Below are 20,585 nucleotides of genomic sequence, written 5' to 3' on the forward strand. Positions count from 1 at the left end.
GGACACGACTGAAGTGACTTAGCAGCAGCAGCAGGGTATAATTAGGTGACTGGATTTAAGTCATCTTATTCCTCCACTCCTTTTTTCTAACATATCTTGGGTTTCATCCTTATCAGTCATATTTTTTGACCCTCCCCTTCTTCATTCCCCTAATAGACAAGAGGAAAGCAAACCATCTCCACTGCCTCCTGACTCCCAGGGCTCCTACAGCCCTCCACAGCTTTATTATGACAGCATTGTTGTACTGCTGTTATTTACCTATATGTGAACTTCTGAAAAAGAGGGCCTGAGTCTTATTCTGTGGTGTCTGTCCTCACCTAATACATTCCGGAGATTCAGCAGTGGTGTGGAATGACTCCCTGAATCACAGTCATAGCTGATTCCTCTCTTATTAAAAATGTAGTCTGCCACCACTGAAAGAAGATGCTGAGATGTCGTGGCATGCAGTGCTTTGCAGCAGGAAGAAAGGGAGGAAGTTTTTCCTATTAGACCAGTACCCTTGTATAGTGGAAGAGACTAGGTTTTGGAGTCTGGATGTATCCTGGTTCTGTCCAGTCTTTTCTAGTTGGTACCTGAGTGATCTCGGGCAATTTAATCAATCTCTCTAGCACCCCAGTTTCCTCACCTCATCATCTATAAGGTAGACTTTATGATAATTGTCTCACTAGGCTTTTGCAGATACTAAGGGAGAAAACAGTATAATAATTAGCACACAGTTGGTCCGCAGTAAACCTCAGTTCCGTTTCCTCTTCCCCTACTTACTTTCTTACTGTATCTTATGAGATTTTTTTTTTGTCTTAAAATTGTTTTCCTTGGTATTTTCTCCAAACCTCAGCACTTCCTTAATGTCAAGGTTTTCACACTGTTTTTTCAGAAAGGGGTCTACCTTTTTGTTCTGCCTCAGGGAGGATCTCCTCCTCCCTTATCATCAAATATTCTTTTAAACTCTGACCTCCTGGGAGAACTCCCTGTGCGACCATACCCGTGTGACAATGACTGCCCTTTTCTTCCCTGCCAGCAACATTTCTGATTGTACTGGTAGCATTTTATTTCTGACAGCCTCCTATCATTCTTGAGCTGTCTTTCGTTTTATTGCTCTGGACAGTAAAAGAGAACATTTCTTTTTTATGAACTTTATGAAATTTATATCCCTAAAGTTCACAGAAATGGTCTCCGATGTTATTGGATATGTGCACGTTTGAGTCAAATCACTATCTATATGTGCTCCATGTAGATTAGTATTTCTCTCTTGTGAGGATGTACTACAGTAATAATAGCAAATACAAAACAAAATGCTCCAGATCTATAGACAGATCTATATGGGTGTATATATGTATATAAACTATATATATATACATGCATAGACATGTCTGTGTATATAAGCATATAGAAATTCATGTAGTGTGCATTTTCTAAGACATACAAAAATAAAACCAAAAACATGAATTGAAAAAATAAATATGGCTTATTGTTGGATCCAGCTCAGCTGCTTATCCTGTGCCATAATGTTTTAAAACATAGTTTAAAAGTTTTGGATCCCAGCAAAGGTCTGTACTACCCAGGTATGCTGCCAGAGAAAGTGGTTTCCAGAGAGTTGGATGAGCTTTTTGGTTTATAAAGCTGGAAGACATGCTGACCAGAGAATTAATGCTTTGGAAGCTTCAAGTGCTTAACATTAAGCTTCTCCACCTTGGACTCCAGCTAAGACAAATCCTCTCACTCGCTGTGTATTTGGACAGCTGTAGCAGAAGGAATTTCAGGGGGAAACTGTTGTGCACAGTTAGGTGCAGTGAAATAATGATATGTGATGGGCAGCTTTAAGTGACATTTCCGTGTTCTACACCCTTACACAGACTATTCAAACTCTGACCCCTGTGTCCATCACATGGCTGGTTGTTGTTGCCATTGTTCAGTTGCTAGGTTGTGTTCAACTCTTTGCGATTGTTCGTGCCCAACCCATGGGCTGTAGCACACCAGGCTTCTCTGTCTTCCACTCGCTCCCCGAGTTTGCTCAAATGTATATCCACTGAGTCTGTGATGCTGTCTAACAGTCTTATGGCTGGTGTTTACTCAGTACCATTGTAGCACATGGTTTAAGATGTAATCACAGTCTTGCTAAACCAACCCCCTTAGCCAAGCCTGAGGAACTTAGGTGAAGTAACAGATATCTTAACTCTCAGCTCAATTCACTTGTGTTCAGTATATATTTGATAAACTGCACTAGTCTCCTGGGGCTGCTGTTACAAATTACTACCAACTAGGCGCATAAAACAACAAAAATGTATTCTCTAACAATTCCAGAGGCTAAAAGTGTGAAATCAGGGCATCAGCAGGACCACGTTTCCTCTGAATGTTCCAAGGAAGAAACTTGGGTCTTTCAGCTTCTGATGTTGCCTGAAAATCCTTGGCCTTCCTTGTAGCTGCATAACTCCAGTCTCTGCCACTGTCTTCAGTTGGTTTTCGTCCCTGGGTGTGTCTCTATGTGTCCTCTCTTCTTATAAGGACACTGGTCACTGAATTTGGGGCTCACCTTAATCCAGTATGGGCTTCCCCTGTGCCTCAGCTGGTAAAGAATCTGCCTGCAGTGTGGGAGACCTGGGTTCATTCCCTGGGTTGGGAAGATCCCCTGGAGAAGGGAAAGGATACCCATTCTAGTATTCTGGGCTGGAGAATTCCATGGACTGTACAGTCCATGAGGTCATAAAGAGTCGGACACGACTGAGCACCTTTCACTTTCACTTAATCCAGTATGACTTCATGTAAACTTCATCACATGTGCAAAGATCTTCTATCCAGATACAATCATAGGCACAGATACTAGGCTTTAGGACTTGAGCATACAGGTTGGTAGGACACAATTCAATCCACTATAACAAATAACTGAAAAAATTGAAAATAACAGTTCAGTATTTTCTTCCACACTGTGAGGTACCATCCCACATCCTTTCTGGGGCACGTTCCAACTCCTTTGAAGAACCCTGGTCTAGAGTTCTCATCTGCTGAGGTTCTCATTCCTTCCTTTATCTCTCAGTAAATCCTTGGTGACTTGGGCCATTTGGTCCCCAAGCTTCCTGCCTCTTCTGTTCTTCATACCATTCTTCCTTAATGGTCACCACTGAACCCATCCTACTACTGTACCTTCTGTTTTCTCTAAGATGAATGATCAGGAATTATTTCTCCAGTAAGAACATGACTGCTTGTGTTAGTCCCAGGTTTCCAAAATCTTCTTGAATATTACAAAAGAAATCTTAGTGTATAAAGCAATGGTTTTGTATTCAGTTCTTAAACTAAAGTATGTTACCACTTAGTCACCTGCTCTGGCCCTATAAGATTTTTTTTTTTAGTTAAAAAAATTATTTTAAGGTATTTTTTGGTATAGACCATTTTTAAAGTCTTTATTGAATTTGTTACAATATTACTTCTGTTTATGTTTTGGGTTTTTTTTTTTTCTTTGGCCACAAGGCATGTGAAATCTAGCTCCCTGACCAGGAATTGAACTGATGCCCCCTGCTCTACTGGAAGGCACAACCACTGGACCACCAGAGAATTCCATGGCCACATAAGATTTTAAATGATTAACTCTGGCAAGGAATTAGGTTGCATTTTATTTTAACGTACATTGGCAAATAACTGATTCAAAGCAGTGAATAGTTCCTTAGGATCCTGCAGACGCAGTCTTGGAAAATTATCCACTTTTGATTGCTTTATAAACCTTGTTCCTAAAGAGCTCACTGGCTCAGTGTCTGGTTCTCTTCAAATCTACCCTCAAGTATCACAAATGAAGTGAACTGCAGGATGTGAGTGTCAGAAAGAAACATTTTAAAACATAAAAAGAGAATTCCAAGTCAGTTACATGAGTTGAAATAGGAAAGGACATTGTTATTGTTATTGAGTTGCTAAGTTGTGTCTGACTCTCTTACCATTTCATGGACTGTAGCCAGGAGGTGGATTCTTTACTACTGAGCCCCCTTGAAGCCCTAAAAGGACATTACTTATATATATATTTTTAATCTCTAGCTATCAGTTCAGTTCAGTCGCTCAGTCGTGTCTCTTTGCAACCCCATGGACTGTAGCACGCCAGGCCTCCCTGTCCATTACCAACTCCCAGAGCTTGCTCAAACTCATGTCCATCGAGTCGGTGATGCCATCCAACCATCTTACCCTCTGTCATCCCCATCTTCTCCTGCCTCCAATCTTTCCCAGAATCAGGGTCTTTTCCAATGAGTCAGTTATTCACATCAGATGGCCAAAGTATTGGAGTTTCAGTTTAGCATTAGTCCTTCCAGTGAATGTTCAGTACTGACCTCCTTTAGGATTGACTGGTTTGATCTCCTTGCAGTCCAAGGGACTCTCAAGAGTCTTTTCCAACACCACAGTTCAAAAGCATCTATTCTTCGGTGCTCAACTTTATTTATGGTCCAACTCTCACATCCATTCATGACTACTGGAAAAGCCATAGCTTTGAATAGACAGACCTTTGTCGGCAAAGTAATATCTCTGCTTCTTAATAAACTGTCTAGGTTGGCCATAGGTTTGCTTCTAGGGAGCAAGCATCTTTCAATTTCATGGCTGCAGTCACCATCTGCAGTGATTTTGGAGCCCACGAAAATAAAGTCTGTCACTGTTTCCATTGTTTCCCCATCTATTTGCCATGAAGTGGTGGGACTGGATGCCATGATCTTAGTTTTTTTAAATATTGAGTTTTAAGCCAACTTTTCACTCTCCTCTTTCACATTCATCTAGAGGCTCTTTAGTTCTTTACTTTATGCCATAAGGGTGGTATCATCTGTATATCTAAGGTTATTGATATTTCTCCCAGCAATCTTGATTCCAGCTTATGCTCATCCAGGCCGGCATTTTACATGATGTACTCTGCATATAATTTAAATAAGCAGGGTGACAGTATACATCCTTGACATACTCCTTGCCCAATTTGGAACCATTTGGAATATGTCTTCTTCTTGTTTGCCCTCAATAAAAGCTAGACCTTGAGTTGCTGGTTTCACAGAATCTGACATGGGATTTAAACCTACCCAGGCCACTATTGGTAATAATAGGGAGGGAATTATGTCCCTTGCTAACTTGTGGAATTTAAAAAGTAAGCCTAGTTATCAAGGAAATTCAAATTCAGATAATAATATTCTAATCCCAAACATTTAAATATTAAAGGTTGGGAAAGGTATAATGAAATTAGCACTTTTATACTTTGTAGGTGAGGAAGTAATTTGGTGTATTTTCTGGAAGACATTTTAGCAGCAGGTATTGGGAACCTTAAATATGCCTTATATGCTTTAGCCTGGTGAGTCTGCCTCTAAGAATTTATTCCAAAAACTATAATCCTTGATAGCACATAAAGATGTATTATAAGAATGTCTTTTACAGCAGAATTTCTGTCATAAAACCAGATATTTGTTACCATAAGTAATAATATGTTATTATAAAAGCATAAATATTTAATAATGAAGAATTGCTGAATTGTGCTATACCCACATTACGCCATTGAAAAGTTCATTGTTAAGAATTATAGAATAACTGCTAACATTAAATAAAGAGAGATGAAGGAATACTTAAGCATAATTTCAGTAAAAATTTACATTTGTAAATACATAGAGTGAAAATACACAGAAGGGAAGTATTCTACAATGTTAGTTGAAAGAATCTGCCTAATGATATTATGGATTATTTTACTTTATTTCAATGTTTCCTTATTTTTCTACTGCGAATATGTGACACTTTTATAACCAAAAGAAATACATATGTTCTTAAGAATGAATAATAAAAATCCCCAAGTCACAGCCCCTTCAGATTAGTCATCAAGGGTGTAGCATACTACTTGCTGTTATTAGCCACTTCTTGTAATTGCTTGAGCCTTCATCTGGGGTGTCTTAAATTAAATCAGTCATATTTGTTAGCTGCTTTTTGCCAGTTTGAGATACTAGCTTAGCCAATTCTTACATGATTAGGATTGTTTTGGTACGTCAGTGGTGACCCATAAAGAGTCTCTGTTACATAAAGTCATTTCTGTCATTGATATTGGTAAAGCTTTTTTTTTTAAATCACTTTAACCAACCAGAAATACCATTACATTTGTAATATTTAAACCAAGAAATTATAGCTATCAAACTTTTGTAGCAAACCATTTGCAAGCAAATGAGCCTTCAGTTGCTTCTACCAATATTGAAAATGAAGTGTTAGTCACTCAGTCATGTCTGACTCTTTGCAACCCCGTGGACTGTAGCCCACCAGGCGCCTTTGTCCATGGAATTCTCCAGGCAAAAATAGTGGAGTTGGTAGCCATTCCCTTTTCAAGGGGATCTTACCAACCCCAGGATTAAACCCTGGACTCCTGCATTGCAGGCATATTCTTTACCGTCTGAGACACAAGGGAAGTTTACACAGATGCAGACACGTATAAGATGTCCAACACATGCTCTTAAAACCTTCATGAAGTAGGTATGTGTAGAAGATGCCCTAAGTGTTTGTGACTGGCTGACGCCAGCCTTGTGAGATGATGTGTTGTTTTTTCTGCCTTGAAGACAGAGCTATGACATTCAGATCATGGTGCTGGTAAACCAGACAGGCTTCAGTTCTGGGAACACCCTCAATTTAAAGAATCCTTTCTTTAGGTAAGAAATCCCTCATCCATTTCACACCTATATACATAGGTGTGAATCTCAATTGACCATATGACAAGGTAAAGAACTTTAGAATAATCTGTCTTCCCTAAGAGGAGAAAAAGCATCTATTCTTCCCTCTCTAATGAGACCTGGATTCTGATATGTAGTTGAGTGTTTTATGTTCCATTAAACAGAATTCAATATATAGCTATCTGATCTCAAAACAGAGTGCAGGAGAGTCCTACAAAGTGAATTCTCCTTCTAGCTGAGCTATAATGAGCTGTGTGACCTCAGGCAAAATCACTTTCCTTCTGGCATTGGTTTTCTCATCTGCAAAATGTAGAGTTTAATCTCCTTTGACCTTCATTCACTATGGGATGATTTTATGTAGCAGTGATTCCAAAACACCTAAAACATGAGTCCATTTAAGGTACATTTTTGGAATGTTTTCTGAGATCATGTAAGTCGGGGCATAACTCTCTTTAAGCTTTGCAGATTTTGTCTGATATGAAGAACTTGCCACAATGAGTTGGATACAACAAATGCTTCTGGAAAAAAACTCCATCTTTGTATCTATTCAATATGAATGAATTAAAAATCCACACATGAAGTCAAGCACACAAATAAAGCTACTGGCTAGAAAGTGACTTCCCCCCATATTTTAATGTCTTTCCAAGGCTTTAATTCAGAGCATCATGTCTGTATCATATTGAAAATCTTGAAGAGAAGAGGAAACTCAAGAAACCAAACCAGGAATTGTTTGGCAATGCTGGGAAAATGAGATATTGACCTTGAAGGGAAGGAAATAAAACAGGCGAGGCTATAACTGTATACATTGTGAGCAGGCTGTCACACGTGGTATATGACTCTTTGAAACCTATTGCCAATTAGGGATAGGGGTCTATCTCTAATTCTATGAGAAGGGAGAAATCCTCACTCCCATCCCCTTGCACAGTCCTGTCATGTAAAGCAAAGGGCTTAGGTTTTAGCCTCAAGAGAGAACGGATTGACTACTTACTAGTACTATTGAATGTTCTTAGGCCTCAGTTTTCTCATCTGTAAAATGGGATAAACAACATACTTCACTGAACAATTGCAAAGATTTCTGTAACATGTCCAGATACTTAGTAATTCACATAATTGGTGCTCAATAAATGCCACTTTTCTTTTCTTCCTGTTCTCTGCTCACCAGTTCTCTCTGTGAGTAAATAGATGTTGACTTGTAGTTCATTCCAAACATAATCACTTGGGTTTTGAAAAAAAAATTAATTTTTGTAGGGTTTTAGGAAAACCTACCTTCTGAGTGCAAGAACCATGTCAACTGGTAACCCTGCATCCCACTTCCACTTCATCACACAAGAACAAAATCTGAACTAGAAAACCATACGAAGAAGACCTGAGCCTTGACCAGCCTCTGCTTTGCATGATGACATAAACACAGTGGCCACAAGGTCAAAGCTAGAGTTTGTCAAAGGTCTGGTGATGCTGAAGATGGCCACAACCCTGTCAGACAGGCAGACTGGAGCCAGGGCCGGTGCCCTACCTGTTCCCCCTTTCCCCCAGTCAGCAGCAAGTCTGACTCATGTATTTAATTAAGCCAATGTTGTGCTTAAAAATGTGACTTCCCACACAGAAGTCCCGTGCCAGCGCCCTGAACCGAAGATCTACACAATCTAAACATTAATCAAATCCCTGAGAATTTCAGAATGACTGACACTTCTGAAGCTGTTCCAAATTTTGAAGAGATGTTTGCCAGTAGATTCACAGAAGATGACAAAGAATACCAAGAATACTTAAAACGCCCTCCTGAGTCTCCTCCAATTGTTGAGGAATGGAATAGCAGAGCTGGTGGCAGCCTGAGAAATAGAGGCAATCGGTTGCAAGATAACAGACAGTTTAGAGGTAGGGATAGCAGACGGGGGTGGCCAAGTGACAATCGATCCAATCAATGGCATGGACAATCCTGGGGTAACAATTACCCGCAGCACAGACAAGAACCTTACTACCCCCATCAGTATGGACACTATGGTTACAACCAAAGGCCTCCCTATGGCTACTACTGATAGAAGTGTCAGCAACTTTTAGTAAAATTATTTACTCTGTTAACATGACAAAAGTTTACATTGTATCTTTTGTTGGTCATAGTTTTACATCTGTTTGTAGAAAATGGATTATTAATTTTTTGGAACTTGGGACTTTTTAGATCTTACTGGAGAGACATGATGGTTGCTGGAAATAAATACTCCCCTAAAAAAAAAAAAGTGACTTCCCTAGAAATTCCAGAGCTTGACTCTATTTCTTTACTGTGCATTTCCTGACGTCTAGGCCTCAGCATCCTCAGTGGAGGTATGGGCTAAGTGAGACCCTTGGACGCATACTTGGTACATAGTAGATGCTCGGTTGAATGTTCCAAAGTGATCCTTTCCTTCTGCTCCCCCACGTTCAGCTCCGATTTGCTATTGCATCAATGAGAAGCAGCCCAAGGGGGTGTGTGTGTGTGTTGTATATGAATACTGAGGAGAATTAAAATGAATGGCATTACCTGGAGGAATGATAGGTAATTTAGCTTCAAAGTAATTTTCTGTCCATTTGCTTTTTGTTCTACCCATTTTTAGGGCACAATAGACCTTTCTGACGAGAGAGTTCTCTTTTTGTTTTGGCAAATCCCCAATACCATCTGACCACCAGTGACATGCTAAAAAAATCCCAGGATCAACAGATTGATTGCTTAAGGCATAAGCATCCACCATTATACACAATATGAAAGTTTGTTTTCCCTTGGACAGGGAGGGGGGACCTTTATTTTGACTATTAATTATTTTAGTAATTTGAAAATAAAGAGCTAACAGCTGGTTCTAAAAGTGAGCAAAGGTATAAAACTTCCCCACCAGGGAGGGAAAACTGTCTAGCAACCTAGTAGATTTTTCCAGGAACTGTGAGACTAGTTCTTCATCCTTTGGGTCCCACCCTGTCTGTCCCAGGACCTGGCTGGGCCACTCACTGTGCTGGGTTGTGGAAGTGTGGCTGTGACCAGGGCAGGTGCAGCCCTGGACCCCAGGAAACTCTCGTAGTGGGAGAGAAATGGGTGTTAAATACTTAACTGCATAATTAATGATGTCATGGTAACTGTTTTAAGTGCCGTGAAGGAGAAGTAGAGGTTGCCATTAGAGTGTTAATCTGTAATCCTACCACCATGGGCACCCCAAACCCAGAAACAGCTGAAGAGTGCCAGGAGAGAGAGCTCTGTGGTACAGGGTCGCCAGGCCCCACTAAGAGGAGCTGGGACCCAAGGTTTCTTATTGAAACCTGAGACCTTGACCAAGCTTGCCCTCTTCTGAGAAGTCTTCCAGGCCTGAGGCTGACTGCGGTGCCCCTCCCACATCACCTGAAGAGCCGTGTGCAGCCACCACTTTTAGGGCACCTGGACGGCTCTGTCTCCGTTATTATTAGTTACTGTCTTTTTTGTCTGCATCCCCTCATACTTTGAGCACAAAGTCTTGCCCACTGCAGTTTGTAATGGCAGTGTTACAAGTTAGGTGCTAGAAACACAAACTTCCTTCCATATCTCACACCATCTCTAAAAATTAATTCCAAAGGGAAAAGATATAATATCAAATATGTACATGAAAAGATGTTCAGCATAATTAGTCATTAGGGAAAATGCAAACTGTCACCACAGTGACACTGTGTCACCCAGCAATCCCACTTCTGGATATTTACACAAGTGAAACGAGAACTATATTTGAATGTTTACTGTATCTTTACTTATAATCACGAAAAATTTGAAACAAATGGAATGTTTTTCAAATGGAGAATAACATTCATACAATGGAGTCATTTTCAGCAGTCAAAAGAAACGAAGTGCTGACAGATTTAATAATACAGTTAAGTCTCAAATACTTTATGCTAAGTGAAAAAGCCAGACTCTAAAGGTTACGTACTCTGTGAAATTCTGACAAAGGAAACACTGTAGATACAGGAAACAGATGAGAACTGCTGCTGGGAGAAGGTTCACTATAAAGGGAGCATAGGAATGTTGTGCAGGGTGATGAAATTTTTCTAAATCTTGACTGTCGATGTGGCAGTGTGTCTTTATGTGTTTGTCAAAACTTACAGAACTGGACACTTAAAAGGGTGAACTTTACTGTATCTATAAAAATATTTCAATTATACAAAAACTTAGAAGAATGAAAAAGACATAGCAGAAAACAGACGGACAGGGTGACCTATTGGACAGTGGCAAGGCCAGGGACTGGTGGTGGGTGTCATTTATGTGGGGTGATCTTCAAGGTCTCTTCAGAGAGGTAGCAGGAGAGTGGCCAGGTAAATATCAGGAAGGAAGTGGCCTAGGCAGGTGTGCACACAGAGCTTTCTAGAAGAGAACAGGAAGGGCAAAGGCCTGAGGCAAAACGAGCCTATTGAAAATCAAGAAAAGAGAGAAATAAGTCACTGCTTAGTCTTTGTTATAAACCTATTTAAAAAAAAAGTTCTTTCAGTGAACAAAAATCTGGATCATCATCTCAGATATGAATTTAGGCTCTGCATAATCAAACTCACTAAATATAGTGGATAAATATAGATCTAAGGCCTCCCATAAAAACTCCAGAGAAGGGCATGGAGTGGAAAGAGGGAAGTAGGAGGGGCTGGGGAGGGACGTGAACAATCAGCTTGCCTGTAGCTTTGGACCTGGTGGAACTTACTCAGTATCATAGTATCACGACTTCTCTGTTTTAGGTTTGCTTAGAAGATAGTGACAAGCCAAGCCATAAGTAAGTGAAGGCCTGAGAAGTCCCCTGACATGCAAGTTAATCCTTCCTGTTCTGGACATGCATTCTAAATTTTACAAGGGTGTTAGATTTATTTAAATTCCTTTCTCCCTTCTTAACTTTAAAATGTGCATCCTAATTTTACTGACAAATCTATTTCTTGGTACTTCTTTACCTGGACTGGTCCTTTACCGTTTTCTGCATGTAGCTGAAAAGTGATTTTCTTTTCTGGTTCCTTTCTTTATTTTAAAGTAAAGCCAACAGCATTGCTTTGATTTTTGAAGTATTTAAAACAGAAATTGAACAAAATGGTACCTCATGTTTATAATGTATGCTTATATATGACATGACATAAGAGCATGTGAGGGGTGATCCTCTATTTTCAGTTTTAATCTATTCTTGCAAATATTTTCAGTAAATCAACAGCTAGTGCCTAGTTCAGTAATGTGTTAAAGAATTTTTGCCTTATCCAAGTAAAAGAATAATACTGCATCAGGAATGTTCTTCGTTGGCCACATTTGATGACTCGGTGTGTAGTTCAGAGAATAAAGATGGAAACTTTGTCAGTCCTCTTAGGTTTACAATAAAAAATGTACAGTGTGAGACACCAGTGAGGCCTCTCCTTTACTGAAGACATCTGTTCTATCACGCTTCAAATGGTGATGACAGATGATCTTTCCAGAGAGCAGGTTTTCCCTGGACCTGAACAGCCCTTTTAGAAATGGGTGTCAGTCATGTCAGCATACCATCTAATGAAGCCCAACAGGCACCCTGCTTGCTCTGTGGGGGAAGCTGGGATAAAGAGCAGCTCCATATTCTCATCAGTCGGTCGGTCACCCACCACCGTCAGCTTTCCACACTAGTGCTTCCACTCTTTCTGGCAACTCAGCTTGAAATTGCCTTCCCCTTGAATCCATTCCAACAGTCTCACATCACTGCAAGGCTTCCCTGCCACACCCTCACCAGCACGCCTCTCTCAAAGTACCCCTCCCTACCACTGATGCGTCTCCAGTCCTTCTCCTTCTCAAACTCTTCATGCAGCATTTTATCACTTCATACCCTAAACATACACACGTCTTTCTCTTTTATTAGATACTTCTTTGTGGGTTGGATGAGAGACCAATTCACTTTTTAATTTTCACAGTGCCTAACAATACACCTCATACATGGAATGTGCTCAATAAATGTACATTGATGAAAGAAATTAATCCTGAAGTTAAGAGTAATTGGAATTATGGAATCAGACTTGACAATCTTCTTTTATTATCAATATTTTATTGAAGTATAGTTGATTTACAATGCCATGTTAATTTCTGCTGTATAGCAAAGTGATTCAGTTATACATATATACATTTTAAAGTGTTTTATGGCTTATCATAGGATATTGAATATAGGTCTCTGTATATATAGTAGGACCTTGTTGTTTATCCATTCTGTATATAAAAGCTTACGTCTGCTAATCCCAGCCTCCCAGTCTCTCTCTTCCGCTTGGCAACTACCAGTCTGTCCTCTTTGTGATTCTGTTTCTTTTTAAAAGAGAGGTTCATTTGTGCCATATTTTAGATTCCACATGTTAGTGATATCATATGGTTTTTCTCTTTTTTACTTCACTTAGTATGATTATCTCTAGTTGCATTAGTTTGTGGCAAGTGGCATTACTTTGTTGTTTTTTAATGGCTGAGTAGTATTCCATTGTCTATATGTACCACATCTTTATCCATTCCTCTGTTGACGGACATTTAGATTGCTTCCATGTCTCCACTGTTATAAATAGTGCTGTTGTGAACATAGGGGTGCGTGTATCTTTTTGACTTATAGTTTTATCTGGATATAAGTCCAGGAGTGGGATTGCTGGGTCATATGGCAATTCTATTTTTAGTTTTCTGAGAAATCTTCATACTGTTTCCCACAGTGGCTGCACCAACTTCTGGTCCCACCAACAGTGTAGGAAGGTTATCTTTTCTCCACACCCTCTCTAGCATTTGTCATTTGTAGACTTTTTTTTTTTAATTGGAGACTAATTACTTTACAATATTGTGGTGGTTTTTGCCATACATTCACATGAATCAGCCATGGGTGTACATGTGTTCTCCATCCTGACCCTTTCTCCCACCTCTCTCCCCATCCTACCCCTCAGGGTCATCCCAGTGCACCAGCCCTAAGCACCCAGTCTCATGCATTGAACCTGGAATGGCGATCTATTTCACATATGATAATATACATGTTTCAATATTATTCTCTCAAATCATCCCACCCTCGCCTTCTCCCAGAGTACAAAAGTCTGTTCTTTACATCTGTGTCTCTTTTGCTGTCTTGCATACAGAGTCATCATTACCATCTTTCTAAATTCCATATATATGTGTTAATATACCAAATCGGTATTTTTCTTTCTAACTTTGCTCTGTATAATAGGCACCAGTTTCATCCACCTCATTAGAACTGATTCAAATGCATTCTTTTTAATAGCTGAGTAATATTCCATTGTGTATATGTACCACAGCTTTTTTATCCATTTGTCTGCTGATGGACATCTAAGTTGCTTCCATGTCCTGGCTGCGATGAACATTGGGGTACACGTGTCTCTTTCTATTCTGGTTTCTTTGGTGTGTATGCCCAGCAGTGGGAGTGCTGGGTCATATAAAGCTCAACATTCAGAAAACTAAGATCATGGCATCTGGTCCCATCACTTCATGGGAAATAGATGGAAAAACAGTGGAAACAGTGTCAGACTTATTTTTTTGGGCTCCAAAATCACTGCAGATGCTGATTGCAGCCATGAAATTAAAAGACGCTTACTCCTTGGAAGGAAAGTTATGATCAACCTTGATAATATATTAAAAAGCAGAGACATTACTTTGCCAACCAAGGTCCGTCTAGTCAAGGCTATGGTTTTTCCCGTGGTCATGTATGGATGTGAGAGTTGGACTGTGAAGAAAGCTGATCGCCGAAGAATTGATGCTTTTGAACTGTGATGTTGGAGAAGACTCTTGAGAGTCCCTTGTACCGCAAGGAGATCCAACCAGTCCATTCTAAGGGAGATCGATCCTGGGTGTTCATTGGAAGGACTGATGCTAAAGCTGAAACTGCAATACTTTGGCCACCTCATGCGACGAGTTGACTCACTGGAAAAGACTGATGCTGGGAAGGGTTGGGGGTGGGAGGAGAAGGGGACGACCGAGAATGAGATGGCTGGATGGCATCATTGACTCTGTGGACATGAGTTTGAGTAAACTCCGGGAGTTGGTGATGGACAGGGGGGCCTGGCGTGCTGTGATTCATGGGGTCGCGGAGAGTCGGACACGACTGAGCGACTGAACTGAACACTGTTCTCCATAGTGGCTGTACTAGTTTGCATTCCCACCAACAATGTAAGAGGGTTCCCTTCTCTCCACACCCTCTCCAGCATTTATTGCAGTTAGACTTTTGGATAGCAGCCATTCTGACTGGCGTGAAATGGTACCTCATTGTGGTTTTGATTTGTATTTCTCTGATTTTGAGTGATGTTGAACATCTTTTCATGTGTTTGTTAGCCATCTGTATGTTGTCTTTGGAGAAATGTCTGTTTAGTTCTTTGGCCCATTTTTTGATTGGGTCCCTTATTTTTCTGGAATTGAGCTGCAGGAGTTGCTTGTATATTTTTTAGATTAATTCTTTGTCAGTTGCTTCATTTGCTATTATTTTCTCCCATTCTGAAGGCTATCTTTTCACCTTGCTTATAGTTTTCTTTGTTGTGCAAAAGCTTTTAAGTTTAATTAGGTCCCGTTTGTTTATTTTTGCTTTTATTTCCATTACTCTGGGAGGTGGTTCATAGCGGATCCTGCTGATTTATGTCAGAGAGAGTTTTGCCTATGTTTTCCTCTAGGAGTTTTATAGTTTCAGGTCTTACATTTAGATCTTTGATCCATTTTGAGTTTACTTTTGTGTATGGCGTTAGAAAGTGTTCCAGTTTCATTCTTTTACAAGTGGTTGACCAGTTTTCCCAGCACCACTTGTTTAAAGAGCTTGTCTTTTCTCCATTGTATATTCTTGCCTCCTTGTCAAAGATAAGGTGTCCATCGGTGCATGGATTTATCTCTGGGCTTTCTATTTTGTTCCATTGATCTATGTTTCTGTCTTTGTACCAGTACCATACTGTCTTGATGACTGTTGCTTTGTAGTATAGCCTGAAGTCAGGCAGGTTGATTCCTTGAGTTCCATTCTTCTTTCTCAAGATTGCTTTGGCTATTCAAGGTTTTTTTGTATTTCCATACACATTTGTAGACTTTTTAATGTTGGCCATTCTGACTTGTGTGTGATGGTATCTCATTGTATTAATAATTTTGATTTGCATTTCTCTAACAATCAGTGATGTCGAGCATCTTTTCTTATGCCTATTTGCCATATGTGTGTCTTCTTTGGAGAAATGTCTATTTAGGTCTCCTGCCCATGTTTCGATTGGGTTGTGTTTTGTTGTTGTTGCATTATATGAGGGGTTTGTATACTTTGGAAACTAAGCCCTTGTCGGTCACATGATTTGCAAATGTTTTCTCCCAGTATGTAGGTTGTTTTTTCATTTTGTTCATAGTCTCCTTTGCTGTGCATAACCTGTAAGTTTGCCCAGTTGTTTATTTTTGTTTTTATTTTTATTGTCTTGGGAGACTGACCTAAGAAAACACTGGTACAATTTATGAAGCCTGATAATGTTCTAATTGCTTTTCAAGAAACTGTACTTGGATTATAGAAACAATATGTCTGATGCTGCTGCCTCCACCCGAACACAAGGAAGACATTCATAATCAATCCCCACACTCTTTCCCACTGAACCCTGATATGACCTCACCGTTCTTCTTAGCCTGACACCCTTGGAAGCCGTTATGAGTCTGTAGAAGTGAGCATAGGAGATGAAATCCAATCACTTTAATGACTCTAACATTGATATTATTTCCCAATCTTTGAACAGTCTTAAGATTTGTAGTATTATGGATTTATAATTTTGCTGGAGCACAAATTTGATCCTGATATTTGCTACAAGGTCGATATGAGGGGAATGTCTTTTTGTCAGTAACTCAGAGGATGCCCCTCCATGTAATCAGTAACTTTCCTGAGGTATTGCTTAAAAATTGTCATTGTCTTCACCTTATTTTGGGACTTCCCTGGTGGCTCAGATGGTATCTGCTTGTAATGCAGGAGACCCTTTTTCGATCCCTGAGTTGAGAAGATCCCCTGGAGAAGGAAATGGCAGCTCACTCCAGTATTCTTGGGAAATCTCATGGACAGAGGAACCTGGTGGGCTATAGTCCATCAGGTTGCAAAGGGTTGGACACTACTGAGCAACTAGCACTTTCAACACTTTCACCTTCCTTTTAGAAATGTAAGCTCTTAGTGTCACTAAACAAGTGATGTAGGGTAGAGCTTATTTTAATGGAGGAATTTAATAACTTTTTCTTCTCTCTGTCCTGTATCTATGGAATTCTTAAGAATCAAAGGGAATTACTTATTAAGTGCTAGTTTACTGTGTTTTATGGGGAAATTACATTACCATAGTATTTGTAAGCTTGAAAGTGACCTCAAAGCATGACTCCTTTGAATATCAAGAGAAAGTGAATATAGGGAAACTTTGGAAGCCTCAATCCTTCATGAAGCCATCACATTATAATTAAGACAAGGTCAGATCAGTGGTCTGAAGAAGACCTTCAGCAGTGCCCTGGTGGAACGGACAGGCCCTTTGGTAGGAGATATGTATAACACACCAACTTACTATGACCCATTAAAGACTACCAACAATGCCTTCAACAGAGGATATGGATTTGGCATGACCGAAAAAGATCTGAGAACCAGGTCATGTAGTGGAGTGGAATTTCCTATTTCTGGCCTTGCTTACTTACACGGATTCAGGGAAAGCATCAGGCAACCTAGAGACCAAATACAAGATCTGTAATTGTGGACTGACCTTCACCCAAGAGTGAAACACAGACAGTACTCTTGGGACAGAAATCTCTTTGGAGAACAAGTTGGAAAAAAAGTTGTTTGTATGGAACATAGGAAAGAAGAGTAGGAAATTGAAGGCCTCCTATAAATGGGCTTGTTTCCATCTTGGCAAAAATGTTGATATAGATATTTCTGGACGAGTTATCTATGATTGGGCTGTGTTGACCTTTAAAGGTTGGCTTCCTGGCTATCACTTGAGTTTTGACACAGCCAAATCCAAACTGTCATAGAGTAATTTCACTCTGGGTTACAAGGCTTCAGACTTCTAGCTGCACCCTTACATGAACTATGGCACTGAATTTGGAGGGTTGATCTACCAGAAGGTGAATGGGAAGATTAGAACATCAGTAAACCTTGTGTAGATAGCTGGCAGGAACACCTGTATCAGCATTGCTGCTACGTACAAGTTTTATTGTTGAACTTCTCTCTCTGCGAAAGCAAATAATGCCAGCCTGACTGGACTGGGCTATACTCAGACTCTTCAACCAGGAGTGAAACTGACCCTGTCAACTCTTATCGATGGAAAGAACTTCAGTGCAGGAGGGCACAAGATCGGGCTGAGATCTGAACTTGAAGGTTAATGGAGTTTTGAATAAAGCATCATCTTTGTCCCTGAAGGTGAAGAGAAATGAACCTGATATGTTCTGGCTTTTAAATTCTTCTGTGAAATTTGAAAAGGGTGAACTTTTTATTCTTCCAAAGATTTGTAATCTTCCCCACACTGAAGCCTAGATACCAAGCCCATCCTCGGGGAGGTGCTTTGAAGGCATGCCTGGAAGTTTTCATGTTCGTGTCTCATTTCAGTTCAGTTCTGCAGTGTTATTTTCAATGTGTTCCTCAGCGACAATGCAGTATCATGTTACAAAGGAGATGACCTGACCCTCTGGTGGTCCATCACCTCCTGCATGTCCCACACCACTTTTTCATGACCTGGTAACATCTTGGTCCCTGTGCAGTAGTTCAATCTTTGGTTTTGCGTCATAAACCCATCACATTTGGAACATAAAAAAAAAAAAAAGACAAGGCCAGAACCCTCGGGAGTCAGCAGGTTGGTCAGGGGCTGATGTCAGGAGCTGCTCTGAGGTAGCCCGCATCTAGCCAGACAACTGTGGGACTTGGATGTTGCACAGGCTAAGGAGCTCCGGGATGTATACCAGCAGTTGGTGTAGAGGTTAAATTGTGCATTTGACTGCCAGTAACGCAAGACCCTGACTGAAGATAACCAGTAACTTTATCATATCACAGAACAAGAAGTCCTGAGGTAGACTGGTCTCCAGGATTGGTGACTGAGTCGCTCGGAGATTTCCTCAAGGACTGGGGATCTTCCCTCCTTTGGCACTGCCAACCCCCTTGTAGGTCAGACTCCCTTTAGAGGCACAAGGTGACCGCTGAAGCAACAGGGGCCACATCTACACACACCAGCGTCTGGGGTCTTAAGAAGAGGCTGTCACCTCTGGGGTCTCCTCTTGGTGATAAAGGTAGTTAACATTTATGTAGCACTTACCGTGTTCTAGGCATTTTACAAACATTAATTTTGATCCTTAACAACACTCCTGTTAGGTATGTATTATTATCAACCCTGTTGAACGGATGAGGAAATGGAGGCAGAAAGGTTAAGTAACTTTCCGAATGACACAGCTAGTGATTAGAGGTGCCAGGATCATCAACCAGGCAGTCTACTCCAGAGTTCAGTCCCCTCCAGAGTCCGTGCAGGACCACAAAGCTCTCTACACTGTAAGAAAACCTTTCCAGAAGCAGCGCACAGACTTGTCTTCCTGTTTCAATGGCCAGACCTGAGTCACATGCTCACCTCTAACCCAGTCACTGCCAGGAGACATGGAATCACTGCAGAGGGGCAGAGCTGGTCAGGACTTATCACTGAGCTGGAGATAGACTCATCTTTCCCAAGGGATAGACTCTGAAAAAAAAAATAGGGTTCTGTTTTCCAAGAAGGATAATGGACATGCAGCAAGGAACCACTGTCATCTGCTTATGAGGGGCTGTGTAGAAATAGCCCAGCTGCTCTACTAATCCCATTCCCTCTGCACTTACAAGGTAAGATGGTATATTGCACCGTAGTCATCCACGTAAGTGCCTTTCCCTATTCCCACTTGCTTGCAAGCACTCCAAAGATATGAACAGATCTCACAAATTTACATATTCCCCACAGGGCCTGGCATAGGGCCTGGCTCATAGAAAGTGTTCAAGAAACGTTTGTTCATTGTAACTGAATTTTCATTCTCAAGTCTACTTAATTGGAGAGGTCAACAGTTGGCCATGCTCAAGGCAGACAGATAATGCATTTTCACATTGATCTAGCAATCAAATAAATTCTGGGGAACTTCCCTTGCCATGCAAAATAGCATGAAATCACACATTAACATAGGTCAGTGCAGAAGCCCAAACTTATTAAATTGTTAGTGTCTTGCACTCAGCACCCTTGGAAGTAATATTAATGTCACATTTTATTATGACTTGACATTTCCACTACATTTAAAGAAACACATCAGAAAGCCATAGTTGGAGCAGGCTACATAATTTGTACCACCCAGTGCAAAAAGAAGATGCAGAGACCCAGGCTGGGTAGATGAGTCAGTCTCCCCTTTCGTGAGCCTCTTGTTCCAAACTGTGGTGGACAGGTGACCCCCAAGACTGCAGTTTCCCAGTGCCGAGATGGAGAGTGGGTGAGAGGACCCCCTTGGATTTGCCGCAGACCTCAGTCCCTGCACGGGAAGTAGCATTGCTCTTTGCCACCCAAGAAACAGCTGGACACATGCCTGATTCCAGTTCTGCCTGTGGCTTGCCAGGAACCCCCATGGGCACAGAGTGCAACAGAACTCAGGCCACCCCCACCCGTTGCTGCTGTACTCCTAGCGGCAGGGGCAAGGAGGGGGAGGCCCGGCAGAACCTGGGGCTTCGTGGCTGGATCCTGGAGAGGCAGAGGAAAGGCAGAATCCCTGTGAACTGAAGCTGCCAGCCTCAAGTGCGTGCACTGAAGTCCCAGCACACTGCACTAACAAAACACAGAATCAAAGATAAAAATATTAAAGATCTCAGGACAGCAATTCCAGAGCATTAAACCACAAACACTCAGCCCAGGAACCTGTGCAACCGCGCTTAACCCCACGCCCTGGCCATCGAAGTGAGGTGCCGGGCCTTGCTCAAATGTGAATTCCGTTTATGGAGAAGAGAGGTGCCATTTTAAGTCATGCTGTTCTACAAAAGCTGGTTGAAC

At 40.9% G+C, this 20,585-nt stretch overlaps 3 pseudogenes across 1 annotated transcript in view; all 3 read left to right on the forward strand.

The window, feature by feature from the left end:
• The window catches only part of LOC129557126 (histone-arginine methyltransferase CARM1-like), a 261,333-nt pseudogene extending 254,703 nt beyond the window's left edge, over window positions 1–6,630 (forward strand). Inside the window, exon 12 of the transcript XR_016037816.1 lies at window positions 6,537–6,630. The product of XR_016037816.1 is annotated as a histone-arginine methyltransferase CARM1-like (transcript). The remainder of the gene's footprint in view (window positions 1–6,536) is intronic.
• A 1,592-nt stretch (window positions 6,631–8,222) lies between these two features.
• LOC148777324 (RNA guanine-N7 methyltransferase-activating subunit-like protein pseudogene) lies at window positions 8,223–8,827 on the forward strand (annotated as a pseudogene).
• An 8,272-nt stretch (window positions 8,828–17,099) lies between these two features.
• Window positions 17,100–20,318, forward strand: LOC129557127 (non-selective voltage-gated ion channel VDAC3 pseudogene; annotated as a pseudogene).
• Window positions 20,319–20,585: the final 267 nt, after the last annotated feature.

Source organism: Moschus berezovskii, chromosome 7, assembly GCF_049115385.1.
Source record: "Moschus berezovskii isolate FMDL1 chromosome 7, NW_MosBer_1.0, whole genome shotgun sequence".
Classification (NCBI taxonomy): domain Eukaryota; kingdom Metazoa; phylum Chordata; class Mammalia; order Artiodactyla; family Moschidae; genus Moschus; species Moschus berezovskii.